The sequence below is a fragment of the Pseudorca crassidens genome, chromosome 1, assembly GCF_039906515.1.
Source record: "Pseudorca crassidens isolate mPseCra1 chromosome 1, mPseCra1.hap1, whole genome shotgun sequence".
NCBI lineage: Eukaryota > Metazoa > Chordata > Mammalia > Artiodactyla > Delphinidae > Pseudorca > Pseudorca crassidens.
The window spans coordinates 32,950,835-32,963,159 of NC_090296.1; positions in this window are offsets into that span (position 1 = coordinate 32,950,835).

Consider the following 12,325-nt stretch of genomic DNA (forward strand, 5'->3'; position numbering starts at 1 on the left):
TTTCTTTAATTTAACCCCATTTTTGAGAGATGCCCAGAATCTAGGGTTGCTGCTTGCAACTAGAGTTACACAGAAATAAAGTAGTTCAAGAAAGAGCAGAGCTACCAGCCCTTACTCTGACCTCCAGGGCCCTTGGGAACTCTGGATTAGAACTTGCATAGTTTGTATGGCATGAACTCATCCATTCATACGTTTGTATGTTTATTTTATTTTATTTTATTTTATTTTATTTGCGGTATGCGGGCCTCTCACTGTTGTGGGCTCTCCCGTTGCACAGGCTCCGGACGCACAGGCTCCGGACGCACAGGCTCAGCGGCCATGGCTCACGGGCCTAGCTCTCCGCGGCACGTGGGATCTTCCCAGACCGTGGCACGAACCCGTGTCCCCTGCATCGGCAGGTGGACTTTCAACCACTGCGCCACCAGGGAAGCCCTGTATGTTTATTTTTAAAAAGCGCCTCTGCGAGTACAGAGCAAAATTGTGAAGTTAGTTATGGTGTGGCCAATTAAGGATGGATTTAAAAGAAAATACGTATTTGTTAAATTAAAACACTTAATTTTAGCTGCTAGCCTGATAAACATAGGCATTTTATCATGCACAAATTGTTCCAAACCTGTACTTATTTAATTGCATTTGTTTGCTTTCTGCATAATTAAAAGAAAATCAGCCTCCCAATTATTTTCTACATTCTGTGTTGAATATGGAAGCAACATCTTGTGATTTCACTCACTAAACATTAGTTTCGCTGCAATAAAAGAAAGTAATCTGGAAAATATTTTCTGCGGTGAAAAAGAAGAACGATGGTGCTGTACACCAAAAAAAAAGTAGCTGCTTTCAGCCCGAGGTGTTCTGATTTTCTTCAGGATTAATTTTTTAATAAAATCTCTTGATTTATTTACTGTTAAAAAGTTTGTGACTTCCACAAATTGTTCATTAGTAGTTCCTAGTGACTTAATCTACTGTATTTTAAACAACTTGTCTTCTGCAGTGTTCGTTTTTTCAGTGAAAACTGCCTGTCTCCCTACCAGATTTTCTTACCAACTTCTCCAATAAACACAAGGTCATCTTCCATGAGCAGAATTACTCTCCCTTCTATGTGATCCTACGATATTCTGTGTACACTCCTATAATTCCTTCATCACTGACTTATAATAAAGATATGTGTTATTCATGTTTTTGTCTCCAGGAATGCCTAGCACAGAAAAGACAGTATTTGTAGACCTGGGTTTGCATTAGCATTTCTTTCAAGTGTTCCTGTTCCTATATTAATGTTTCAACAAAATGACTTGGCATCTTTTTCCTAAGACATCCAAATGAGTAGCAAATCTTTAGTAAAGGAAAAAAGATGCAAAGAAATTACAGATTAAAATAAACAGAGTTTATCAAAGCCATCTCTTTGGGAGACTTTCAGCGTAACTGTGGGAAGTTTCCTTCATCACATCCCTGATTTTTATCTAACTCAGGAGTCAGCAAAGTATGGCCTTTGGGCCTAATCCAGCCTCTCAACTGTTTTTGTATGGCCTGAGGATGATTTTACATTTTTAATAATGGGGGGCGGGGAATCCAAAGAAGAAGAATATTTCATGACACATGAAAATTATATAAAATTCAAAGGTCAGTATCCATCAATAAAGTGTTTTTGGAACACAGCCACTCCTGTTCATTTGCTTAGTGTCTATATCTGTTGTCCTGCCACAAAAGCAGGGCTGAATACTTTTGACAGAGACCATATAGACCAAAAAACCTAGAATAATTACTACCTGGCCCTTTTCGGAAAACGTTTGCATACCCCTGAGCTAAGTGATTCCTAAACTTCAAACAGCTCTGTAAATGCTTCCCCCAACTCCCTTTGTCAGAAAGTAAACTCATAAACAAGGAGACAGGATTTGATCTTTATTTTTCAATAGAGTTTCTTTTGTTCCAATTATAAAAAAAATAGATACGCATTGTCACAAAAATGTTCAACAGGAAGAATAATCGAAAGAAGGCAATGCTCACAATCTCATCTCATCAAATCAACCTCTGCTTATATTTTGCTGTATTTCTTTCGTGTGTGTGTGATTTTTTTTCTGACTGTTTAATTTTTTTTCCAATTCAAAAGTAATACCTCATCATTTTTTAAAATATAGATATGAGAATTTAAAAGGTCGTTCTTATTTCCAACCCTAAGGGATAACTATTTAGGTTTTTTTATAATTTCCCTTTAGTGTTTTTCTATAAGCACAACTGTATTTTCAAAATATGAATCATCCTCATATATAGAAATGGTATCATGAGGGGTTTTATTCATAAAACTTAATCATGGGCATTTTCCCATGTTTCTTTAATATATTTATGATCAAAAGTGTATATTCAAATTTTTATCTGTTTTCCACTTAATATGACACAACTATATGCCTAAGGAAAAATATTTATTCTGACCAACAATTCTGTTTTTCCGAAAATGTCCTAAATATCACCAGATGCTTAAAAATTCCTATCCAAAACTCCCAACACTAAAAGTGTTGACTTCCTTGCTTCTAGATAATAATACTAACAATTTTTTTTAAAGAATAAGTATCCTTAAATAATTTCTCTTGGAAATGTATGGTTTTTTCAAATGTTCGATTTTTGACTCAGATTCACCCCTACATACTCATCTGACTTCTTTCTATTGCTACATCCTGCTTTGGTGGTTGTTGTTTAACATAGTGCACAGTAATTAAAATACCTGTGAACCCATTACTTTAATCTGAGTCCCTAGATGAGTCTTTCTTAGTGCCAGCTGTATATTAAAATCACCTGGGACGTGTTTGAAGCTTTCTGCTGCCTGAGTCCTCCTGGCAGAAAATTCTGCTTTAATTGGCCTGGGGAGGAGTCCCAGTTTGTTAGTAAGGACTGCAGGTGATTCTAATACTCAGCCAGGAGTATTCTCTAATACTGACCTAGGTTCAGGAACTCACTTTTTTGTTCTCTATAAAAACCATCTTCCCTGCTCCAAATACTCATATGTCACTCAGGTTGTGGCTGGAGCCCTGACTGGGACACAAACCATTTTAACATCAAGATTAAATTCAGGGCACCTAAGCATATTCTCCTTACCATCCCCTTTAATATTGACAGCTGCCATTTCCTGAGCCACTATTATGTTCCAGGCATGGTGATAAGGACATTACTCCCATTATCTCAGTCAATCCTCAGGCCAGCCCTTCCATGTAGGTGTTATAACATTGTTTAAAGGAGGAAACTGGGGCTTAGAGAATCTAATGCTCTGTTCTGCCCAGAACATCCCACTTACAGATTTTCCTGCCACAGCCCTGATCACAAAAGCTGCAGCATGACCTTCATGGGATACCTTTCTGTGCAGTAGGGTGGCCCCAGAAATCCCAGAAACAGGAAACACTTCTGAATTTGCAGAGTTCTCACCACCAAGGCCAGAGAAGTTTAGAGTGAGGTAGAAATTAGAATAGGCAGAGTATCTCTGCATAGGGATTGAACTGAAGGAGAAATAGGGCAGTATCTTTAGAGAGCAAAGGTTAGCATAAGAGCTCCTGAGAAGGACTTCCCTGGTGGCGCGGTGGTTAAGAATCCGACTGCCAATTCAGGGGACGTGGGTTCGATCCCTGGTCCCGGAAGATCCCACATGCTGCTGAGGAACTAAGCCCACACGCCACAACTACTGAAGCCCACGCACTCTAGGGCCTGCGTGCTGCAACTACTGAGCCCGGGTGCTGCAAGTGCTGAAGCCCTCGCGCCTAGAGCCCGTGCTCCACAGCAAGAGAAGCCACCGCAATGAGAAGCCCGTGCACCGCAACGAAGAGTAGCCCCTGCTCACTGCAACTAGAGAAAGCCCACGGACAGCAACGAAGACCCAGCACAGCCAAAAAAATAAAAATTAAAAAAGAATTTTTGAAAACCTCCTGAGAATATTTTTTAAGGCAGAGATAGTAATTCCCACTAATTCAGAATTTATTGACAAAAATTAGAAATTCTTTATAGGTCCATAGCAGTGTGGTTATTTGATATCGGTGTGTGCTATGAATTAACACCCAATATAAATTCTATCTTTAGTTGCTGTTTCTGTCCCACTTTTACCTCTACTCTCAATTATCCTCTAACTCAGTGGTTCTTGAAAAGAATCATTTAGGCACTGCTGTATTTCAAACGCAGATTCCCCGTGCCATTGTCCCAGAGAGCCTGATTCAGGAATCGGAGGCTTAGGAATCTGAATATTTAACTGGCACCTTAATCGGGTGGTTTCCAACTATAGCTGCAACCACTAACCAGACCCGCATTTTTTGGTTTACTCCTGCCTTTTCTGTTATCTCAGCAGCCATCCCATGTTTTCTCTCCTTTTCTCAAGTGACCATTTTTCCTTCGTTGTTAGCAGGGGTATCTACTATTGTGTAGCAAACTACCCCAAATTTAGCAGCTTAAGACAGCGAATATTTACTATCTCACAGTCATTGTGAGTCAGGAATTCAGGGCTGGTTTGACTGTGTGGCTCTGGCTTAGAGTCTCAAATGAACCCACAGTAAGCTGTTGATGTTGATTGGGGCTGCAGTCTTACCTGAACTAGAGGGATCTCCTTCCAAGCTCACTTGCCTGACTATGGATGGACCTCAGTTCCTTGCTGGCTGTTGGCTGGAAACCTCAGTTTTTCTCCATGTGGGCCTGTCCATAAGCTGCCTGAATGTCCTCACAACCTGCAGCTAGCTATCTTAAGAAGGAATGACCTGAGAAAGAGAGAGTACATCCAAGATGGAAACGACAATCTTTTCATAACCTGATCTTAGAAATGATATACCATAGTGTTTTAGTTTGCTAGGTGCCATAACAACGTACCAAAACCTGGGTGGGTTAAAACAATAGAAACGTATTGTGTCACTGTTCTGGAGGCTGGAAGTCCTACATCAAGGCGTCGGCAAGGCCATGCTCCCTCTGACGGCTCTAGAGGAGGATCCTTCCTTGCTACTTCCCAGTTTCTGGTGTTTACCAGCAATTCTTGGTGTTCCTGGATTGGAGATGCATCACTTCAGCCACATGGCCATCTTTTCCTGTGTGTCTTCACACCATCTACCTTCTGGACCTGTCTGTCTTTCTTTGAATTTGTGTCCAAATTTCTGCCTTTTTTTGTTCTTATTGTTTTTTGTATGCTTGTTTGTTTTGGCCGTGCCGTACAGCATGCGGGATCTTAGTTTCCCCCTACCAGGGATCGAACCCCTGTCCCCTGCAGGAAACTCGGAGTTCTAATCACTGGACTGCCAGGGAATTCCCCAAATTTCCCCTTTTTATAAGGACACCGATCACATTGGATTAGGGCCCACCCTAATGTCTTCATTTTAACTTAATGACCTTTGTAAAGACCTACTTCCTGATAAAGTCACATCTGAGGTACTGGGGGTTAGAACTTTAACATACCTTTTGGGGGGGGGCACACAATTCAACCTATAACACATAGCTTCTGCCATATGCTATTGGTCACACAGCCAAACTTGGTACAATGCGGAAGAGAAGTACACAGGCTGTGAGGACCAGGACGGGGGATGGTTGGGGGTCATCTCAGAGGCTAACTACCACAATACATCCTGCTTCACCTGGAAAGTAGAGACAGCCTCTCTCTCCCCTCTATCTTCAAATTACATATATCTTCACCCATCTTCCCCTTCTCTGTCTCAAAGAAAGAAGGAGCTAAATTTCAAACTTTGGTCCTTTATGCACCAGATTCCAGACCTTGCTCCATCAATTATTTTTTTTCAATCTTAAGTCCCGACCTCTCCACTATCTCTTTAATCTTTAATTGTCAAACCTTCTTAGTTTCCCTCTTTAAAACTTAAAAAAAAAAAAACCCCACCTATGTCGCTTGTCAAAGCTGCCCCATCTCACCTTTCCTAAGCCAACACATTTAGTTACAGAGCAGGTAGTTTTTACACTCCGAGGTGCCACTCTCTCCAGCTCTCATTAACCTACAGCTGGACCTCCACCCCGCCTCTCCACTGAACTGCCCTCAACGTTCACCTTGACCTAATTGCAGAATCCAGTGGCCTCTTTACAATCTTCATCCTCCTTAATGAAAGCTGCCACCCATCTTTCCCTTACTGTATGCCAGGCATAGTGCTTGGGGCTTTGGAGTTATTAGCCAATCCAACCTTTATACAACTCTCCAATGTCAGTTCATATCCTCTTTTCTTTTTTTAATATGTTAAAACCAAAGCACAAAGTCACACAGCTGGAAATGGTGGGACCTTGATTCAACCCCATGTGCCTTTTCTAACTCTGTGGATCTAAAGGATTTTCTTTCCAAAGTTAAATGACTTACTCAAAGGGGAAGTCAAAACCTTATAGCATTTTTTAAGTCAGGAGAGCAAATTTTGCATCATGGGCAAGTAACTTTAGCTATGTTTTTGTCTCTGTGTTACAAAGATGCGGGCTAGAAGGTGTAAAAGGATTCAGCATCAACCCTTACTAGCAAGGACCGAAGCATCTAGGCTGCGTTACAGGTGACATCCACAGGGGAAGTAGCTGAGCCCATCAGCTAAACGTGCAGAGCTGGAATAAGACGTGTGTTGGAATTTCAGGCTCAACACTTAGTATGGGAAGCTCCAGAGACTAAAATAGGGCCTGGCATATCACAGGCACTCCAATCATATTTGTGAAGGAGAGAATCCATGACTTTCAGTATGGTGCTGGACCTTTCTCAGCCTCAGTTTCCGCATGTGAGAAATAGGTCAATAATCATAGTTAATTATGATTAGGGTATCATAGGGTTATCATGAGAATTAGGTGAGATAATGCACGTAAAGTATTTGATCCCGTGCCTGGCACACTCCACACATTTCCACTCTAATGAGTGATCCAGGCAGCCCTATCTCTCGAGTCAGAAGGGACAAAAATCACAGGGGAGGTTAAACTGCTATAACAAAGGGAACCAACAAGACTGGGACTTAAAGTACACGGAAGTTTCTTTTTCATGACCTCAAATCCTTTGCAGGTAAATATAAAAGACAAACATTCCAAAGTGAAACCATTCAGAGGTACCCCTCAGTGCTGGTTGTCCTGTACATCTACTCCACCCCACAAGCTGTCAGCAACTGGGGACTGACCAGCTACCAGGCTCTTTCCATCTCTGATATCCAGAGGGAAGCCTCATCGTAAGGGCAGAGCTGTGATCCAATAGGCCTGGTACATTTATAAGAGAGGAATGGACACCAGAGCTCTCTCTCCACCATGTGAGGACACAGCAAGAAATCCCCATTAGCAAGCCAGGAGGAGTGCTCTCACCAGAACCTGACCACGCTGGCACCAGCCTCTAGAACTGTGAAAAAAATAAATATTTGTTGTTTAATCCCTCAGAAAAAGAAAAGAAGTAGAAGAAGAAGAAAAAGGAAGCCTCAGAATACCAATTCTCCATATACCGATTCCTAACAGAGCCATTGTGGTGTACACATATTACCAACCAAGGTTCTTGGTCTCCTTAATCAATAGAAATTGATATAAGGCCAGATAAGCAATTCAGGCAAGGCTTTATTGGGGCCCCAGCTGCAGCAGGAGGGAGTGAGAACAAGTAAAAGGTTCCCTTGCTCACTCGTTCCCTGATGGGGGGCGAGCTGGTTCCTTATACGGGGTGAGGGTAGGGGCGGGTCCAGGGGTTGGGCCGAAGGCGTGGCTTAGGTGGTCTGCCCCTCCCTCTGGTGGTGGTGTGTGCAGGGGGCATGCGCAGTACCCTGCTTTTGCTCCCAGCTCTTCAGAAGTGGCAGTTGGGTTTTTGGTCTTTTTGTATCTTGTTGTCCGTAATTTGCCCCAGCTGCCCATGCATACAGTTCTTTTTAGTCCCTTATAGTTTCTCTGTATTTTGTTGCTTGAGGAGACGTCTGTCCAGGTGCAAGGACTGCAGCCAAGTGTCCCAGGTCCCAGGTCCCAGGGCCCAGCCTGTCTCACACATACCTCCAGAAAGAGACCCCCTCCCCCTGATCAGCCCCAGTCCTGGCAATGATTCCTTCCCTAGTACAATAATTAGAGTCAAGGCACACAGGACCAATCTGGTGAAGAATACCTGACATTCATCTGTTTGATAAATCAGAGTACCCAGAAGTGGGCCAAGTTTAGTCCAGAAGAAATGGCTTACTCTCAGATAAAGGGTTGTGGAAGGGAATGGGAAGCTTCTTCCTGATCACTGTATCTCAAATAAGCAGTCTTCTGATTTAACAGCTTGGATATTGAGTATTAATTCAAATGGCCTTGGCCTAAGGAGAATTGGGGTCAGATATCCTGCTGGTGAAGCAATTAGTCCATCCTGTTGATCTCTGTGGAGATCTTGTTGCATCCACAGTGAGATATTATTAGGAACCAGAGCAGCAGAAACTTGGATCCTGGTGGAAAGCCAGTGACCAGGAAAGGCCCAGCACCTCCAGCGTCAGCACATACGAACTAGTGCAGCTTCTGGGTTGAGGTTTGGGGCTTCCAGGTGATCTTGATGAGGCTGACTCTAATCTTCTCTGATGGTTTCCACCACCCTAAATCCTGATTAAGGCTCATGTGCTCCCAGACCCTGTTCAGAACAGCAGGGCACATGGTATAAATAGTTGAGTATTGTATAAAATGGAAGCAAGGAAAGGGGCTGGAGGTGGAGACAGAGAGGATAGTGGTGGATCTCATCTACCATGTTAATGAGCTGGGACTTTATCCAGAGGACACTGAGTAGGTGTTGCAAGATTTTATGCAAGAAGAAAATATGATTAGATTTATGTTTTAGAGGGGGAGGGCTGGAAGGGGGACAGTTGCCAAAATCAAGACTTTTTATATGACAAGGAACGGAATCCCTGGTACAACCACCTAAAAAAATGAGTTTATTTATTGGCGAGTATAACGGAGCAATTTACAGATAGGCCCAGCTGTAGGCTTGGTTTTATCCAGAGCTCAAGCAGAGCTCTGGCATCCGTCTCTTTGCTTGACTTCCTCTGAATATGAATTTCATTCCCAGGCAGGTTTGTTTTGTGTTAGCAAGATGCCAGCAGCCCTAGCCTCACAACCTCACACCTCCAAAGTCAGAGGAAGAGAGAGCATCTCTTCCAGGATCTCCCAGTGAAGCAACTCAGATCCTCCCAGAAGCTCTAGCAAACATTTCCTAATGTCTCACTGCCTTTCAGTTGGGTCATCTGCTCATCCCTGACCCTATCACTAAGGCCAGAGTGACTGGGTCTTAGTCTGTTCAGGCTACTATAAGAGAAGACCACAGATTGGGTGGCTTAAACAACAAATATTCATTTCTCACAGTTCTGGAGGCTGGAAGTCAAAGAACAGGGTGCCAGCATGGTCAGGTTCTCAGTGAGAGCCCTCTTCCTGCTATGTCCTCATAGGGCCTTCCTTGGTGTGAGCACAGAGAAAGAGAGACCCTGTGTCTCTTCTTGTTTTTATTAGGACACTAATCCCATCATGAGGGCCCCACCCTCATGACCTAATCTAACCCTAATTACAACTCCAAGTCTTCACCTCCAAATACCATCACGTTGGAGGATAGGGTTTCAACATATGAATCTTAGAGGGATACAAACATTCAATCCATAGCAAAATATGCTGATATGGACTTTAGCTAAGCAGGATCCATACTGCAAATGAGGACCCTCACCAGAAATGGTGGTGGGGCAGCTCCACTCAAGCTATAGCTTACCAGTGGGGGAGGGGTGGTTCCCCAAAGGAAAAGCAAGAGAGTGTTTTACCCAACAAAAAGGGTAAAAGGATGTCGTGGTAGCCAACTCCCAAGATAACCCCCAAGGATCCTCACATCTTGGTATCCACACATAGCCTCCCACATGTATCAGGTTTGGTGTATGTGACCAATAGAATATAGCAGAAGTGAAAATGTTGGAAATTCAGTTTTAAAAGACGATGGCTTTAAAATAAATAAAGACTATGGCTTTTTATAGATTTCTTTAATTTTGTATCTATATGAGATGGTGGATATTCACTAAACTTACTATGATAATCATTTCATGATGTATGTAAGTCAAATCATTATGCTGCACACCTTAAACTTATTCGGTGCTATATGTCAACTATACCTCAAAAAGCTGGAAAAAAAAAGAAAAAAATCATTAATTAGAAATTAAAAACACCCCAAGGATTTACTGTATAACACAGGGAACAATATTCAATATCTTGTAATAAACTATACGTAACAGAAAATAATCTGAAAAAAAATATACATTACTGAATCACTTTGCTGTATACCTGAAACTAATACAATATTGTAAATCAACTATACTTCAATTAAAAAAAAAGAAATAAAAACTTAATTATGTTTTTAAAAAGACTATGGCTTCCATCTAGAACTCCTCCCTCCCTCCCTCTCTCTCTCTCTCTCTCTCTTTCTCTCTCTCTCTCTCTCACACACACACACACACACCCTTGTGAGGAAGGCAGCTGCCACATTGTGACCCTCAGGCAACCTATGGAGAGTCTGACTGAAGCCCCCAGCCAATAGCCACGTAAGTGAGCCTGGAAGCAGCTCCTCCAGCCCAACAGCCTTGAGATGACTGCAGCCCTAGCTGACAGCTTGACTGCAGCCTCAGAAATGACCCTCAGAACCACTCAGCTAAGCCTCTCCCAGATTCCTAATCCTCAGAAACTATGGGAGATAATATATATTTGTGGTTTCCAACTATTAAGTTTGGGGGTAGCTGGTCACATAGCAGCAGATAACACAGATGGTGAGGCAAAACCAAGAGCTGTGCATTCAGTCAATCATGGGATTGATGGGGCACTGGTAAAGGAAGGGGACAAATGGGAGTGATATTGAGGAGGCGAATTATAACAACTTGGTGATTGATTTGCATGGAGAGTAAGGGCGATAAGAATCAAATTTCACTTCCAGGCTGTAGAGTGGGTGCTGTAGAAGATACAGGAAGAAGGGGTAATGCCCGCGCGCGCACTCACGTCAGTTGAGTTGCAACGTCCAGGGAAGAGATTCCATCAGGCAGCAGGACCCAGAGGTCTGAAGCATGGGAGACAGATATGGATCAGAGCAGTTTCTAAGATCAAGTTGAAAGGAATCCCCATATATATGACTAGGAAAATTAAAAAAAAACACTCAGGTTTTTGTTGAGGCAAAGACATGGAGGGAGTATTTCGTGAGCAGATCAAGAATGTGTTTGTCTTGGAAGGAGCTTTCTAGTGGCCAGTGGAGAAAAGGCCATCAGCCTATAAGATCCCAAGCATGAACACTATGGGGACGAGGGTTTGGGGAGACTAGCGGACTAGAAACTTACAATCTGGGCTGGGGCCAAAAGTATAGGGATAGGACTAATTTGCCTTCAAATTCAGACAAGACCCTGGCCCAGCTGGTGTGTGTCTACTTTTCACCTTATACATTTGCATATGTCAACCTGGCTCACATACTCTGGATTAGTCCATCAAAAACACATTCTTGTTTTATTGCATTTAACATTTATTTGTAAATACATGTTCCTGGCTGTTACCATAAGGCACGTTAAGTGTATTTTTAGTGTTTCATTCAGTAAGTCATTTGCCAACCTTGACATGGCCTGGAGTCTGGGCTGTAGTCCCCACAGCTCAAAGGCATCTCGCCTGTCTCGAAACTCCTGTAGCACTTCATCTTTGTACATCTCTAGCAGCTATCACAGGCTGCCTTGGAGTATTATTATTTGTGGGCAGCTTATAAATTCTTTGATGTCAGAGACACTGTTTTATAAACCTTCGCAACCCACTCAGTGAGAAGAACGATTCCCCATGAGCCGTAAATTGTAGGAACCAGCTTGCACAGGATGTCACTTGCACTGGCTGGTCAGTGCCCACTCCTTGTTCTTGGGGAGCAGCACGTCCTGTCCTCATAGTAAATTCTCTCAGCAGTTATATTGCTGCTGCCTGGAGCTACTCCACAGGCATCCCTAACATGCACATCACAGATCAATGAGGTTCTCTCCACCCCTGGAATTTGGAGTTTTGAGCTGAAACACCCCACACTGAGGCATCTTAATGGCAGCGTGCCGGAAAGAAGTCGGCTTCCCAGTCTGTGGCTGACATGCCCAGGGCTGCCCTGATGCTGGTACCTTCTGAAACTGATTGAAACCTCCTGAATTTCATGAGATGTCCCAGCACCTTGCCCTAATTTCCTCTTTTTGTTTCAGCTAGCTCAAGTTGACTTCTGTAACTTGAGCATGAAATAGCTTAACATGCAACATTATCCAGTGCAAGCAGCAAAAGATAGGTTCATCACTGAGGACTCAGAAAGTGTCTCATGAAATCCGAGGGCAAGAATGTGCCCAGCTCAGAGAAGTAGTCTGGAAACAGGAAGTGGGAACTGTCAGGAACTCAGGAATATAGTCTCTTT